Consider the following 14,080-nt stretch of genomic DNA (forward strand, 5'->3'; position numbering starts at 1 on the left):
TTGTAGAATACTGTTTTAAGACACCGTTTCAGAATCAGAATCATTGTCAATGAACAGAATTCACAAACGTAGGAACTTGTCTTTGTGATTCAATGCAACATAAAACGATGAACAATGAACAAGTCAAGATGTCTTGTTTTTATAACAACAGAGACCAGATAACTACAACTGAATCTTTTTCTACAAACCATTAAGATGCATCGATGCATCGTTCACTATCAGCTCGTGAGCCTCTTAATCCTGATCGAATGGTGAGACACCCACATATTCCCACTCTTACTGTTTCATGGAAGGATATTACATCGCTGACACTGTGGACAAAACGGTTACAGGAAGTCTACAATATGAAAGAACTCAGCACATGAAAAATATGTGTTTAAGCAAAGATTATCATTTGAAACATTTTGGCCTCATTCGTCCAGGAGCGTTCCATTGTAGAAAAAGGTTCAGTTGTATCATCTGGACTCTGTAAAAACGAGACGTTTTGACTTTCATCCCAGAGTCAATCTAAATCTGTGGCTCGAGTCTGGGAACTCAGATATCACAGTTTGACTCTCATCCAAGAGTCATTCTCAATCTGCAGATCCTACTGGGGCGGGACCTCCTGACAATAGCCCTGTTTATTTATTTGTTAGCACTGTTTTAAGTTTAAGAGTCCTGTGATGGGCCATAGAAATCCTATTGTTAGCTGTCCACAGCTCCCTCATCACTGATGTTGCCCCATGGCTTCAAAATACTATTGAATTTATTTTGCACATCTATTTTGTTGTATGTACATAAAAAATATACATATATAATGCCAACAAATGATAGCATTTTATGTAGAGGCTGGTTTTGGACTTTCTCTTTATGCTGAGAGCCATAAAATGACTAACAAAAGTGCAGAAATATCATAATTGTAAACAATACACTATTCTATTCTTTTCTCCTTCCATATTATCGATTTTTACTACATATCTCGTAGTAAAAGTAGTAACGATTTTTTCCCATTCCAAAGATATAATGATTACGCATAATTTTAAAAAACAATGCAGAATGGTGTAAACTAACGACTGAAATATCATAAATAAGTCATGAAAGTGGCAGGATTTCTGCATTGAATTCAGCCTTCATCACAAATGCACAAATGTTTCATAGTCATTTTCACAGAGAGCTTTTGTCTCTTGTGGTTCCGTTGTTTGTCTGTTTTAACTCTCATTCCGTTTCGTTCCGTTCCAACTGAACCCCCAGCTCCAGCGGCGAGCCTCTGCAGATGTGCAGCGGTCGTCCTTGGAGATTTCCCCGAGCAAACAAAGCCATTCCTCCCCCCCTCTCGCTCTCCATCCCCCCCCCCCCCCCCCCCCCCTCCTCCTCCTCCTCCTCCATCGCTCTCTCATCCACACATCGTCGAGCATGTCGCCGCGTGCTTCTCCTCCCTCTCTCCTTCACCATCAACACCAACATCATCAACACTGCTAGCTACAGCCACCATCCTGCTAAATCGCTACGTTCATTGTTTTGGTCCCAAATCCAGAACCAACCATCACCTCCGCACCGGGCGCTGAGCTGCCCAGATCCCAGCCTGGAGAAGGGGTAGCTGCATCCAACGCCAGGTATAGCACGTTTTTTTTGGTATTGTTTTAGGACGTTATATAATTGTATGGACATGCTTCTCGGGGCGATAGTAGCGAGCGTTTGAAGTTGCTGCTGATGGTCGGCTTGGTTGCTGACTGCGGATTAGAAAGCCGATAATATAACGAGGTCTAGATGGTTATTAATATTTTTGATAGGGGGGATTGAAATGAATGGCAGAGGCACACTAGCTGGATGAATGCTATTTTTGGATGAGGAGATCTGACTTGGCTCAGATGATCTAAGATGTGTGTTCATGAAGAAGAAAAACGGTCAAAAATATGTAAAAATCCAAGGAAATACATGATCAAACTTCTAAATCTGTTTCATTTTTGATTGTTTGTGATTATGTAATAGACTCTGTAAAAGTTTGTTCACAAAAATAATTGGAATTTCCAGAAAGGAGGAAAAAGTGAAGTGGAACATAATTTGTTTTTTATGGAAAAACTGGGATAAACCTCGGAATATCACAAAACATTTTTAAAAATCAAAATGGTTTTGTCCATTGAAAACCCTTCACATGCATGAGTGATATCAGAGTCTGGTTTTACTGCATGATAAGAGATTTTTTCATTTTTGGTGAAGGCAAAATCATGAGTTTTAGGTTAAATTGGACAAATACGTAGAGAAACATCGACTTCCATTTTGTCTACAGATATTACATACTTAACCACAAATTGTACTTTTAGTAACTTTAATTATACTTTAACATTTTTGAAGAAGCTGAGAGGAGCTGCTTGTTGTGATTTGAATAATAACATCACTGAATTACTGATGGTTCATTTGACTGCCAGGCCAAATGAAAATACTTTCAGACATTTTGAACATCAGTGGATTAAGAAGAGAAGCTTTAATGCTATCAATCATACGTACATGCAAAAGGCTTTCTGTAACATCATAGGTGAAATCACGCTGACACAAACAGTTGTGCTGAAGTAAGCAGAATGTTAAAGGTAATAACACTGTAACAGAGAGTATTTCAGTTCACAAGTGGAGCTGGGATGCCAAAATCTGTCATATAATGACAATACACATCAAAGAAAAACTTTATGAAGCTGTGCCACCAGTGATTTTACAGAAAATTCATGAACATTTAGAACTTGAGGGACTTGTGTTTTATGCTCCTATGTGTCCTTAGACATGTGCACTGCTTATAATGACCTGGTCTGCTTCTGCTTTGTTCTCAAACTATTTCTCTGGAACACCTGGTTTATATTTACCATATACTGTATGTATATATTTATATATAAGCAGCACAGGTAAACGTGATCATGCCAATGATTACATTTTATTACCCAGGGCATTCTGAACGAGCCCCGCCATTTGCCCGTCCCATACTCACCTATCCTCAGGAAGACACATGGTCTGTGCGCCGGTGCTTCGCCAGCCGCTCACATGTGTGTGGTAGGATGTGGGGCTGGTTGTGCACATGTGGGGCTGGTTGTGCACATGTGGGGCAGGTTGTGCACATGTGGGGCTGGTTGTGCACATGTGGGGCAGGTTATGCACATGTGGGGCTGGTTGTGCACATGTGGGGCTGGTTGTGCACATGTGGGGCTGGTTGTGCACATGTGGGGCAGGTTGTGCACATGTGGGGCTGGTTGTGCACATGTAGGGCAGGTTGTGCACATGTGGGGCTGGTTGTGCACATGTGGGGCAGGTTATGCACATGTGGGGCTGGTTGTGCACATGTGGGGCTGGTTGTGCACATGTGGGGCATGTTGTGGGTTAAATCCATAAAAGCCTAAACATTTACCTGAAAAACGCTCCATGTTTGTTGATGTGACGTGGATGAGGCAGATGCACCAGGTGATTTCTATGGCTGATTCTGTTCACAGCGGCTCTACAGGCGAGATGGAGATACGTGTTTCTGCACATCTGGTTCTGTTGATAAACGTGCATTGCTAACCTGAACAAGATTATAAAGAGTGTTTAAAAAAAAAATCTTCTATAAGTTCTCTGTTCTCTCACTTCTGTACCTACTTGTGCGTTGTAACACTGGAATGTCCCCACTGTGTGGACTAATAAAGGCTTATCTTATCTAGAAACAATTGGTTCCCAATTTGTGTTGTGAATGTGGCCTAAGAGGCTATATTACGACTACAGTACAAGTTGACTAGTCACAATTAGTCATTAGTCACAATCATTCCAACCCCAAACTAGACTATACTTGCTATCTAGAATACCTCACTGCCCTGTTGCCACGCTCCAGCCGTTGCCGTGGTGAGTGGAGTGCGCTGGATGTGAAGGTCCTTGTATCAAAGCGCAGAGGGGGTTTTGAAGTCCACCCTTGCACTGCACTTTCACACGCACCGGTCATTATAGCCATTTGATTCCCTATTAATAAACCGCTCCTCTCACTCTTCCACCTTTTCCCTCTCTTCACCTGCCATTGACCACAGCACTCATCTGCACTTCACACGGGTTATTAATATGCTCCACTAAACACTATCCTTTAGCAGGAGAATGGCACGGCTTCTCATTGCTTTGATTATATTTTAATGAAGCCTATTTTGGGCCATGGTTACGCAATTTGCATCATTTCATAAAAAAGCTGTATTAAATCTAGATTGTATCAGCTATTTTTGAAATTGAAAACAAAGAATCAAGTTCATTAAAAATGAACTAAGTAGGTTCAGTTTGTGTCAAATCAACATTTAGGTGGCAAAAGATGACACATTATATTTAATTTTTTTGGGCATTAGGACAATTTGCGCCTGTTTTTAGATACTTTTGTAGATTATTCTTAGTCACATTTTAGGATGAATAATTTGAGCTATTTCATATCATTGTTTCTTGATCAAAAACATACCTAAAGTTGTATTTTGCATCATTCACGCTTATTTCATCATTCCTGTTTACGAGGTCCTCTTCCACTGAGTCTCTAAACCAGGGGTGTCAAACTCATTTTGGGCCGCGGGCCGAATTTGGACGCTCAGGCTGGGTCAACATAACGTAAAACATAAAACAATTAATATAATAACAATAAATATATAAGAAATAAATAGCTTTATATAGCCTACGCTGTTTTTGAAGCAATTACTGTATCAATTAAAATAAATTACAAACACGTTTGTTCTCATAAACTAAAATGTATTAAGAAAAACAAGTGTCATTTCACCAACACTGAGCTTCAGTTTATGAGCATCACAACTTCAGGGTTGATCTACAGAGATAAACATTTAATCTATTGTTAAATATTGTTAAATAGGTATTTGGAACTGAAAAATATTGTATTTGACTTTATAACAAAATAGACTTCTCAAGATTTAAAAAACCTTTTAAATGTACTAACTAACATTTCCACGTCTGTGTAGTTCTCTGTAGTTCTCTGTAGTTCTCTGTAGGTCTCTGTAGTTCTCTGTAGTTCTCTGTAGGTATCTGTAGTTCTCTGTAGTTCTTTGTAGTTCTTTGTAGTTCTCTGTAGTCCTCTGTAGTTCTCTGTAGGTATCTGTAGTTCTCTGTAGTCCTCTGTAGTTCTCTGTAGGTCTCTGTAGGTCTCTGTAGTTCTCTGTAGTTCTCTGTAGGTCTCTGTAGTTCTCTGTAGTTCTCTGTAGTTCTCTGTAGTTCTCTGTAGGTCTCTGTAGGTCTCTGTAGTTCTCTGTAGTTCTCTGTAGTTCTCTGTAGGTCTCTGTAGTTCTCTGTAGGTCTCTGTAGTCCTCTGTAGTTCTCTGTAGGTCTCTGTAGTTCTCTGTAGGTCTCTGTAGTTCTCTGTAGGTCTCTGTAGGTCTCTGTAGTTCTCTGTAGGTCTCTGTAGTTCTCTGTAGTTCTTTGTAGTTCTCTGTAGTTCTCTGTAGGTCTCTGTAGTTCTCTGTAGTTCTCTGTAGTTCTCTGTAGGTCTCTGTAGTTCTCTGTAGTTCTCTGTAGTTCTCTGTAGTTCTCTGTAGTTCTCTGTAGGTCTCTGTAGTTCTCTGTAGGTCTCTGTAGTCCTCTGTAGTTCTCTGTAGGTCTCTGTAGTTCTCTGTAGGTCTCTGTAGTTCTCTGTAGGTCTCTGTAGGTCTCTGTAGTTCTCTGTAGGTCTCTGTAGTTCTCTGTAGTTCTCTGTAGGTCTCTGTAGTTCTCTGTAGTTCTCTGTAGTTCTCTGTAGTTCTCTGTAGTTCTCTGTAGGTCTCTGTAGTTCTCTGTAGTTCTCTGTAGGTCTCTGTAGTTCTCTGTAGTTCTCTGTAGGTCTCTGTAGTTCTCTGTAGGTCTCTGTAGGTCTCTGTAGTTCTCTGTAGGTCTCTGTAGGTCTCTGTAGTTCTCTGTAGTTCTCTGTAGTTCTCTGTAGTTCTCTTTACACCTGAACTGACTCACCACTAAACACAAACACACGTGGAGCGTTTAAGCAGGTTAAGTTTCCCCTCAGGCCTTGAAAATATAGAATAAGTGCATGAGCCACAGTTTCCATCAAACCAAACTCTTTTGTCAAATCGTGGGCCAAATATTATGTACGAAATAAAACAATAAAAAATATAAGAAATAAATAGCTTTTTTACAGCTTAATAATAGTTGTGAGACTGTTGCACAAATGTGCAGCAGGTGAAAGACTGAGTCCATGTTCAGCAGCAGCAGCAACAGGAACATGGACTTTTGATGTGATTTATGATGTGAAATGTTCATATCGCAGACATGTTTCTGCTCAAACTCAATATGAGCTATTTTCATAGTTTAAGTTGATCTCAGTGACAAATGATTCATGTAGTGACTCAAATGAGGTCATTGTGTTTGTGTTCAGTCACATTAGTGTGTCACAGTCATGTTCAGACTTTATTACACTCTGACCTGTGTTTTACCTGTGGCTCCTGATCTGTCCAGGTTTGTAGAGGATGTTTTCCTCAGAGCATCATCACAGAAGTTAGTTTTCTTGTTGTTAGCTCCACTTTTAGCACAACTCTAACATCCACAAAACAGTCTCCTTTCTTTCTTCCACGTGTTTCCTAAAGCCACACGTCTCTGTCCTCGCTCAGACCTCTGCTCTGAGGTGCGTAAGTGCTGTAAAGTGCGCAAACGCGTGTCTTACTTCGCTCAGCACTTCTCCCTCCGCAGCACACACGACAGTGAAGAGCCGTGCGGGGGAGGGGCGGCCACCAGCAGCATTGTGGGACGTGTAGTTTTAGCGCTAACAACGGTTACGGAAGTAACTACGGTTCTATGAACGATTTTTTTTTATTTTTTTTTATATTAATTCAAAATGTTCCGCGGGCCGGATTAAAACGTTTGGCGGGCCGGATCCGGATGTTTGACACCCCACCCAACACACAAATTTCTCTGATTTGTGAGACATAGGTCACACATATTCTGTCATGACCCCCTTTAATAGTTTGGTGGTGAGGGGAGTTTGGTGCTGCGCACTTTAAAGTTCTTGCTGGCTGCGCACACGCTAACCACCCGTGTGACCATCCCTTTGGTTCCTTTTATTTTATTTTCACAGCACATCACATCAACTTAGAATAAATTCACATACCCTGATCCTGCATTTACACACCTGCCTTAGCCTAACGTTCCTGGTTTTAGTTTGTTTTTTATGTTTGCTTGAGTTTAGTTATCTGGTTCTTGTTGCAGCCTTAGAGCTGGACCGTGACAGTTTGGGTTGCGTCCGGATCTTTTGGGTGGTTTTTGAGGCAAGTTGTCAACGTTAGTTGCATTCTTGGGTTTTGTTAACGTCTTTTTTGTGAATTTCACCTCTTTGTCCAATGTTTTGTTTTGTTAGCGAACGCATGGTGGTGTATGAAGCGTCTGATGTATTTATTACAACTGCGGGCTTACATTAGCATGTCAGGGTAAGCTAGGCTATGTTTGTTTCACCGTTACTTCTTTCTGTAGATGGAGTATTAACACCAATCCTGATGAGGAAACGCCTGAATGATGGAAAGTGGTTTTCAATGAATACATTATTTTAGTTCTAAAACATGAAATGCTAAATAATAAGTACTCAGTAGCATGTTTAAAGGCCAATAACCATACAAATAATGCATGATATGTGTCCTTCAATACACATCATTCATCTGTGGCTGCAAAGAAAGTGCATAATCTGTCTTCCTCTGCTGTTAAAATGCATTATTGTTGTGGTGTAGTACTTGTAAATAACAACCCAACAAGTGTCCAAGTTTGTGTCAATCGCAGTCGTCTTCAGAGTTGTCAAGTGATGTTGATGGGAGCAACCTATCCCAGCACTTTCTCAATCATTTCCCATATTCTTTGACCTTCGACTCTCTTCTTATAACATGCTTTCCAGGCTTCGATGGACAGCTCAGAAGCAAAATGGGGTTAAAGAGCGTTGAGAGACATTCAGCAAATTGTCAAAGTCAGTCTATTGGCTGCACCCGAGACCACTATACTCACTCGTCCCACGTTGTAAATGAATAAAGGCGTGTTATTATGACATGCTCTGTTTGCCTGGACGTCTTCTGCTCGATTACGTGAATGCGGCCTTCACGTAAGACGCTTGGAGACACTTTCAGAGCGATCCACTCCAAAGCGAACCCGTGTTAAGTTCATTGTAATGCGGTGACCTTGTTTGAGGCTTTTGTAGCTTTGGGTCACACCATTACTGAAATATTTTACATAAATTGGTATTGGTGATAAGTGAACACCTCTAAGCCATTTCCCTCACCTCGGAGAACATTTTTAGGCCATCTTCTCTGCAGATTGCACACACACCCAGCCCTCAGCCTTTTATGTAATGACTTTGTTGAGGGATTATTTTTTTGCATCCGGGCAAGCGGCTCGGCTCAAGCGCATCTCTGCAGATTAGGATTGGCAGCTCATTTGCATCGTGTAAAAAGACCATTGCGCCAGCTAAAGCGGTGCATTCCAACACAGTCAAATCCTTAGTAATCCATAAATATCAACTCCGCTGTTAATATTGCATTGGTACAACAGCGTTTAAGGGCAACAATGACGGATGAGGACAATAATGTGTAGAGGTCCAATGACAATGATGTTGTAGGATATTATTACTGAAAAAAAAAGAAAAAGTCTGAAGTGCGTTCTTTGTTGCTTGGGATCCAGAATATACACTTCTCTAACTGGTAAAGTTTCATCTCCCTGAGTTAAGAAGGGTGTGATTGACAGGTGGATTAAATAAAGCAGGGACACGCATTGGCCACAGCATCTTTAGAATAAGGACTTTGGAGTGACTTCACAACATTTTTCGTTCACTTCGGCTCTAGACTTGTGGAGGAGGAACTTGTCAGAAGTGGTGGATGTAGTAGACTGAAACCACCCCTTTGCCCTTTCAGATTAAACTCTACTAGCCCTTAACTACTTACAGAAAGTCTATTTTTATCTCATCTAAATTCTGTCCTTATTAGCCTGACACTTGTTTTGACTGTGTGGGTCTTTAAATAGCTCGCTCCAGCCACCTCCAGGAGGAGCTTGACACGGGGTCGGCCACACAAATATTCAGCTATTTTGTCGTTTCTCTCTGAGGCAGGCGAGAAAACAACAAAAGTCTGTTATGATAATATGAAATGAACTAAAGGTTATGGTAGAAATGGACGCGTCTTGTTGTTGCAAATCTCTAATAATCATAGAAGCCTGGACAGATAAGACTACACGCCATACATACATTTCATTATAATCAAATAAGATAATCCCTTTATTGTAGCCCATATGTTTTGTCTCTTGCTTTAACGCACACAAAGTCCAGTCATATTGTGATTCAGACCGTCTGTCATGAATCAGTGTCATTAATTGATCTGGAAAGGCTCTCACTGAAATCCATTGGGAAAAGTTGGAACGTCATGACGAACATTTGAAGCTGATTGGGCGAAGGGTCACAGCAGCAGAGCGAGCGGTGAAATTAAACTTTGCTTAGATCCAGTTGAGAGAAAAGCACAGACGTCATTCCCAAGTGCAACAAAACTCGGCAAGTAATAAAATAAATAGTCTGACGTATGGCTGTAAGCGTTGCCACTGTGGGGGCTCATTTGGGCGCTTCATCTTTGACTTCTGCCCAAACCACAATGCTGCTCTGTGATTGGTCCTGTCTCTGCACCCTCAATGCAGAAAGGTCGGTTTTGGGCCCTAAACCTCCCCCTACAGCGGAGAGAGATTGTTCTTCTCCCTGTAGTTGTTGTTGTGTTACTTTTAATGGCGGTAGGCACCCAATTGAAAAGGTGCATTTAAAAAGGTGCACCTACTGTAGTTGTACGTCCAAAGTATGGTTTTTACGCCATACCATATTAGAATTAAAATGTAAATAAAAAAGGTTTGAGAGAAAGAGAGAAAAAGCTCTCACTGCAGTTCTTTTGGTGTTTTATAACAGTTGGTATCCAAATGTTACATTCCCGCCACCTACTTTAAATCTAAACGTAGTTGTCAAAACTGATAAGATAAGCCTTTATTTGTCCACACAACGGACACTGTGGAAGTACTTTTTGTAAGCATACTGTCCTCTGTCATGGTTTTACCCTCTGTCCAATCAAAACTGTGCATATCATGTGACTAAAACATTGTAAACTACGCAGCTTGGCATTCTAAAACATGGCGCAATTTCAGGAAAACATGCAAGTTGACCTTAACTTCACTGGATAACATGAAAAGAAGAGCCTTTATTTTATACTTGGGGGAAGTAAGGCTGAGTTCACCACAGAGTTGTGGAGTTTAAAATATGAAGGAAAGCACAAGACGCAAGGACAAGGATTAAACATGTCCCATTGCTGATTGTTTGGCTTCAGAACATGGTGGTGAGTAAAATGCTTGTACTGTGATTAGTGAATAGCGTGTGCTGCTAATGCAGGGTCAGTGTTTACATGTATTTCTGTGTGGAGTTTAAGAAGTGCACTGACTGTGTCACTATGTGCATGATCCAAACAGCATATACTGAAAGCAGCTTCAGCACCGATGAGCAGTTTGGTTTTAAAGTAAGTAAAAGAGTAAACATAGGACTGGTATGTACATCTACTCCTAAAAAAGGCTGTGAGTACAGACGGCACAACTTTACTATGTTTGGATGGTTTGGAAGTTTTGATGCCGCATTAACCATGGCAAACTGTAAAACAAAGAGGGGTTCCTCCCTATTTAATATGAATTATGCACTTTTGGTATACACAGCAATCTATGAAATTGTGATGGGAAACTGTAAAAGCTGAACCGTTTTTTGTGTCTCGGAGTGAAACAAGGTGGAATCCTGCCTCTTATGCTTTTCAGTTTCAATTGGACGATCTATCTCAAAGACTATGACAATGTAAAACAGGCCACATGATGAGTGAGAGGCTCTTTAACCATCTACTCTCTGCTGATGACCTAGTCATCATGTCTCCTTACACTGCAGCCAATCTGTTGTCTATAGAGAGCAGTTGGACATAAAGTTTAACTCTAAGAAGAGTATATTAATGTAAATATTAAAATGATTAAAAATGTGAGAGTAAATATGTTCAAAGCTCACTGCACACCACTGCTGCCCACGTGTGGTGCAGGTTCAGTCAAAGTAAATATAGAAAGCTGCAGGTTGCCTTTAATGATGCACTTTGCATTTAATTGAAAGTGTCCAGATGGACAAGTGCCAGTCTGTTGTTTGTTCCACACTGAATGCAGTGATTCGAAACCTTGTGTATACAGTTATGAACAGCCTTGAGAACTCACAAAATGAAATGATAAATGTTTTAACAACACCTGAGCAGAGCACTGCCAGATTCAACTCTGAAATAAAGCTTGATTGAAAACTGTAGTGTCTAAACCAGATTTGGAGAGACTTATCCATGTGTGATAACTGACTGCTCACTGGTCTCTCCAAACAGTACTTCTAGAACGCTGCTGCTCGGGTCCTGACTAGAACCAGGAAGTACCATCACATTAGTCGCATGCTCAGATCTCTGCACTGGCTCCTGTGGCTCAGAGAATGGCCTAAAACTTTTTCAACTGGGGAAAGTCATGCAGTGTGTCCCCAGCTTTAGCCGTCCCTACGTACCTGGTTTAGAATCATGTTATATCATCCCACAGTTATATCATGTCCCTGGAGTGGATTGATGACATGAGGACAGCCGCTGGCAGGAGACTCGGCACAGAACGGACACCCGCTGGGAGAGCTCCACACAGCGGTGGTCTCAGAGGGACATTTTCTCCATTTAGACGCAATTATCAAATCAGCAGAGAGGGTTCAAAGTAAATACATTTCGCTATACTTACATGTGCATATTCTACACAGGAAAGACGGGCAAATAAGTCTATTACCAAAAAAATTAAATAAAAAAATAATTAAAATTTTTTGTTTTACCTATAATTAGCCCACTCATCCACTTTACTTTAATTTTGATCCTTCTTTTTTTTTTTGAATCAAAATGTAGTCATATTTGTATAAAAATTATATATATATATTTATTTATTTTGCTGTGTTTGCTTAAAGCCCCAATACATAACATTTTAGCCATGTGTCATTGTGTATGTTTTAAAATCTCTATTTCTATGCCATTTCCAGAAAGTTACCTACTGTTGCTTTAAGAAATAAATATAATATCCAAAATGTACCCTGCAAATAAATGTCAACAGAAGTCTTAACACTTTTATGATTTATGTTCCAAAAATTATAATATTGTGCATTTTTTCCACAAAAAAAGACAAAAAAAAAACCTTTTTCCTCGTTACGCTCTATTTTTGTCAAGTCCAAGTCTAGTTCTAGCCCTATTTTTTAGACCTGGTTCAGTCTGGGTCCAGTCCTAGTCGCCCTAATTCCATTCACAATCCCTTTTCCCTTCTGGAATCCAACAGCAAAGTTGTCTTGAGGTAAACCTGCTATAGCTTCCACATGACAAACCTAGCTAACATCTCCTAGCTTAACCTCAAATCTATTGTGAGCTTACCTCCTTCGGCATTTTCTGTGTAAAAATGGCCAAAATTGCAGATATTTGGGACATTCACATCTAAAAAATGGACAGAACCATATTTAAATTTTCGTTCGTTTCTTAAATCGTTTTTTAGTAAACTAGATGTGACTGAAAATGTGCCTAAAAGTTCAAATTCCTCCAAAAATCTGAGCAACATCCAGGTTAAAGTTTGAGTGAATTTGACATACAATTATTTCTTGGTGACACTGCACCGACACCATGCAATGTCAAATGAAATAATAAAATCTATCTTTGTTTCTCTTGTTCATTTATTTATCTATTTCAAATTTTAAAGTTTTCTTTTTTTAGATTTGAATTATTTCAATGTTTTTTTAATAATTTCAATATTTAATAGGTCAAAATTAATGGAAGATGTATTTAATCATTTGCCAATTGTTTTCCAATTATAATTATTTATTTAATTCATTATTGTGTATTCATTTATTTAATGTTGGCACAATTAATCTTCCATACCAAACACTTTTATTACTGTAAACAGTGAGGGGACGTCCTAAAATGTATGTAGCGTTTGTATGAGATTGCTGGGACAAAAACAAAACTAAACAACACCACCGTTATAAAAAGTGGCTAAACTTAGCTCAGTCTCTCCCCGTGCTCGTGTCAGGGTTTAAATATTAAGATTTGATGAAATGTTGTGCTTCTGTGAGTAGCTGTATGGTTCATTGAATGTCTCATGAGTCACTATGGGTCGGAGGTTCTGTAAATTATTCATCAACCCTGTCGCCTGAAATGCTAAAAACATATTAACAGTGCGATATAAAGAGAACAGGCTAGTCTAAAGCTGATGTATTCTTTATGACAAGCGCACGGCTAACTCTGCACTCAGCACGCCGCCTTCAGGGAGGCAAACGTGACTCACCAGCACGACGCAAATAAACGTGGATACAGTTTGAAGGGAAAACTGTAGTAAGGGTTAGTTAAAGGTGCCATAACATGCTTTTTTTCACGTTTCGTAGTCTATCCTAAGTGTATAATTGATAAGATAAGATAAGATAATCCTTTATTGTCCCACATGGGGAAATTGGTGCAACGCAGGAAGATACAGAGGTAGATACAGAAGAACAGATCACTTATAGGAAGTCTGAAACTGAACACTTCTGAACACTTTCAGTAGAAGATCTCCTATAAACAAAAACTCCCATAGACAAATAAATAAATAAATACATAAATACCATTGCATGTGATCACGACAGTAATTGCACATGAATATGTGTCACGACGGCACATAGATTGCACATGAATTCCAACAGTAATAAGTAATAATAAGTGCAACACCCTTAACATAATAGTTAAGAAATATCACCCAGACCTTGGACACCCTCACCAACCCGGAAATGCAAATGGCTTGGTTTGATATTCGCCCCCACCCTTGCGCAGAGCCATCTGGCTCCCCCGCCCAACCCGTGACGTAGTCGCAGAGAGAGCGTGTGTGGAGTTTGGAGATTTGCGGAAAGGAGATAGTCTGTACTATAGCTAAAAACTGCGGGAATCAATCAAAAAAAACACTCTGGACATATATGAAGCACAAATAGCAATTTAAGAAGGTTAAAAGCTCTGAAAAGTCGATTTTGCATGTTATGGGACCTTTAAAGGCGCTGTGCCTCATTTTCACTGTCTTAAAAAACAACAACAGTACCAGTTCA

General features: G+C 40.0%; 1 protein-coding gene across 1 annotated transcript in view; it reads left to right on the forward strand.

The window, feature by feature from the left end:
• The first annotated feature begins 1,342 nt into the window (after nucleotides 1-1,342).
• rgs8 (regulator of G protein signaling 8) overlaps nucleotides 1,343-14,080 on the forward strand; it is a 49,114-nt gene continuing 36,376 nt past the window's right edge. Inside the window, exon 1 of the mRNA XM_072438395.1 lies at nucleotides 1,343-1,592. The gene's annotated coding sequence lies outside the window, so the exon portion shown is untranslated. The remainder of the gene's footprint in view (nucleotides 1,593-14,080) is intronic.

The sequence above is a fragment of the Eucyclogobius newberryi genome, unplaced genomic scaffold (genome assembly GCF_026437365.1).
Source record: "Eucyclogobius newberryi isolate DKJ021-1_F unplaced genomic scaffold, fEucNew1.0.hap1 SCAF_9, whole genome shotgun sequence".
Taxonomy (NCBI): Eukaryota; Metazoa; Chordata; class Actinopteri; order Gobiiformes; family Gobiidae; genus Eucyclogobius; species Eucyclogobius newberryi.